Source organism: Austrofundulus limnaeus, unplaced genomic scaffold (genome assembly GCF_001266775.1).
Source record: "Austrofundulus limnaeus strain Quisiro unplaced genomic scaffold, Austrofundulus_limnaeus-1.0 Scaffold687, whole genome shotgun sequence".
Taxonomy (NCBI): domain Eukaryota; kingdom Metazoa; phylum Chordata; class Actinopteri; order Cyprinodontiformes; family Rivulidae; genus Austrofundulus; species Austrofundulus limnaeus.
The window spans coordinates 165483-168569 of NW_013953089.1; the positions used below are offsets into that span (position 1 = coordinate 165483).

General features: G+C 39.6%; 1 protein-coding gene across 2 annotated transcripts in view; it reads left to right on the plus strand.

Annotated features, from left to right (window-relative positions):
* The first annotated feature begins 202 nt into the window (after window positions 1-202).
* lima1a (LIM domain and actin binding 1a) overlaps window positions 203-3087 on the plus strand; it is a 41592-nt gene continuing 38707 nt past the window's right edge. The window contains exon 1 of one of the 2 annotated variants that reach the window (XM_014027821.1): window positions 203-320. The gene's annotated coding sequence lies outside the window, so the exon portion shown is untranslated. The remainder of the gene's footprint in view (window positions 321-3087) is intronic. The other variant, XM_014027822.1, reaches the window with a different exon arrangement.

The following is a 3087-nucleotide window of genomic DNA, read 5'->3' on the forward strand; positions in this document are numbered from 1 at the left end:
CCGTTATTTCTCTTAAGTCAGCTGGTTGTGTGAGTCACATCCTGCAGAGCTGACCCTCAGCTCGAGGGGAACCAGGAGTTCCTGGAATCCAGTGTGGGATCTCCTCCTCCTCTTCCWCCTTCCAGGCTGCTGCGTCACATTCCCTCAGGCTGCTCCCAGCAGCGCAGGGAAATCGTGAGTTTTCCACAGACATACCTGTCAGGTGGAGGTGAACGCTGTGCTCTGATTGGCTGAGAGGAGCTCGTCACCTGTCAGCTTTAAGAGTTGGGAGGCAGAAAGAGAAGAAGCAGAGCTGAGGAGCAGACGTGTCAGAGGATTAGGTAGGTGGTTTGGTTTAATGTTAAACCTCAGGATTCTTCTTTTTATTTTAGTTTTATGTTGTCTTTCAGAGCTCTGTCAGCCTCACAGAGCTCTGTTTTTAGCAGCATTCATTAGTCTTTTACCTTTGATAAACATTTGACTGTCACAGCTTTCAGTAAGTGGATTTACTTTTGTTTATTTTTGTGTGTTAGAAAGAAACATTTTGTATGTTTTCTGACGCCTGAAGCACTAAGATGAGTGCTGCTTTATTTGTTTAAAATGAAGACATTGGGATTTAAAATTTAGTCTAAAACTGAACAATCAACTCACATTTTGACAAAAACACATTTAAAAAAAGAGTAATTTATTTAAAGAGCTTTCAATGGATGTGAAAGAATAAAATATGTCCCATTTCATAATAAAAGTATGTTTGTAAAAGCCTATACCACAAAAACAAAGTTAAAGAAAACTTAAATTTGAGTCATTTGGGGGCAAATTTAGGACAAARTRTCAAACCTGGGTTTAGTTTCTAACAGAAGTTTTTTGCTTTCAGTTTGTTTTTGTTGTTTAGGATTTAGTGAAAACCAAATCAGACAATTACACCTGAGATGTGTACTTTTTGGCCTAAAAAAGTTGGGACATTATGTAAAATGTAAATGAAAAACTAAAATCTCATAAACCCATATTTTCTTCAAAATGAAACATCAGGATGTTTTTAAACCAAGAATTTGTTTTAGGTAAAAAGCAACACAAATTTAAGACAGAGTCCTGTTTACAGTCTGTAAACACGAGAAGAGCAGTTGTTGGACCTTTAGCTGYTCTAAAGCCGTGGATCTTCTCCTTTCTTGGTGTGTTAAATGTTTTTAAATGTTCTGAGGTCTGGACTGCAGGCGGGTCAGATCAGAACCTGGACTCTTCAGACTGTTGTAACAGATGCATCATCAGGGAGAGAACAGTATTTTAAAACCTGGATACTTTTCTGCGTTTATAGTCACATCTGTAAGCTGCCCGTATAGGCACGATTGTGCCTCCATACCATCAGAGAGGCCGGCTTTAGAGCTGTGAGCTGAGAACAGGCTGGTGGTTCCTCTCTTTAGGACAGAATTCATGATTTCCAATAGAGAATCATATTTTTCTCAGYTGATTTGAGTCTGGATGGTGCTCACTTTCAGCTTCTTTTCTGCMTGATGACACAGTGAACTGTTTACAGACTAGAATGGGTGAGTCCAGAACAGAACCAGACCTAGTTTTAATGCAGTTTTAAATGCCTTTTAATCTTGACTTTCAACCTTTGAGCTCAGAGATTACTACAGTTTATATTAATCTGTTGATGAGATTATGAACTGGAGGTGATGGAGATTCAGGTATTATTGAAAATGTTGCAGGATTTTCAGACTCCTCCTGGTCCTCTGCCTCACCTGATGATAATCAACCTAATTGGTGCCAAAATGCTTCTGCAGCTGTTTCTTATTCAAACCACTGACTGTTAGAGACTTGCTGCTCCTGGAACAGCTGTTTTGAAATGTGTTGCTGTCAAGTTAAAATGATTTTAACGTATTTTTACCCAACCGTTGTACAGTGTCTTCAACAAAACATATAATTAAGGTAACATATTTTGACGATTAAATAGCTAGTTTCTTTATAAATGTCCAGTTAGAACACGGGTTACAAATAGAAAATGTAGAGACCAGGAGGCCGGTCCCGGTTAGACCACATCAGCCCACCTGTTCCATGACGACCAGGCTCAGCTGTCATCACTTCAGTGTTGTTTTAGTCACAGACGACTGGCTTTAACTGAAGTTTAAAAGCAGGAAGTTGAAGGGCCGAGCGGGTCAGCACTTGTTTGTGGGTATTGTGAAAGTGTGGGGCTGTGTGACGTCGAGGATCAGGTTGTGTCCCTCAGGCCCCGGAGCAGAGAACAGATGGTCGGTGCTCAGATGATGCACTGTTGACTTCCTGACTCAGATGCTGAAGTCATGTCCTGCTGCAGTAAAACTGTCAGAACTACTGATTACTCAGACGTTTACTCAAAGTAATCATTGGATGAACCTAGAACTGGTGACGTTTTGGGGTCAAGATGGCTGCCACAGCTTAGCCAACACAAAAAGGCTAAAGTTACAGACGCTCCTCTAAACTTTAGTTTAACAGCCAGGGGCGGAGCTAGGATTTTTTTTTACTAGGGTTGGCACGGAGGTGGCCAAGGTGTTTTTTATTTGTCTGTCTGTCTAGTTTTATTWAAAAAATTAGGGGGTACAAATGAAAAAAGCACTAGATTTCAAAATTRAAATTGACTGTCACAACTAATTCCAAATGGCTTTAATTCAGCTGGTTTATGAAATTTTGAGCAGAAATTTTGTATGATGGTATCCTGTAATGATCCAACAAACATGCTGAATGCTAGCAATAATTTATTTATTCAGAAACCTTTAGRCACACAAAACTGAAGATTAGTGGTGAAGTTGCTGAAAACAATCTTTACCAAAGATTGTTAGCTTAAATGCTAATCAAAAATTCAAAATGTCCACCACAGCTAACTTTTAAAGACTATAATTCAGATTCATTTTAAGACTTATTGAGATTAAATTTGTTGCAGAGTAACTAAGAATGATCACCAATGTTGATCCCAAATTAGGCTCACCACTAACGCTATTGCTAATTTTCCAGTTGGCTATATTTCAGACCTTTTTCAACATGCACAGATAAATTTAAAAACAAAATCCAAGATCCCCACCCACCTGTCAGTTACTTGGGGTGGCACCTGGCGTGGCCAGTCAGGTGCCAGGGTTG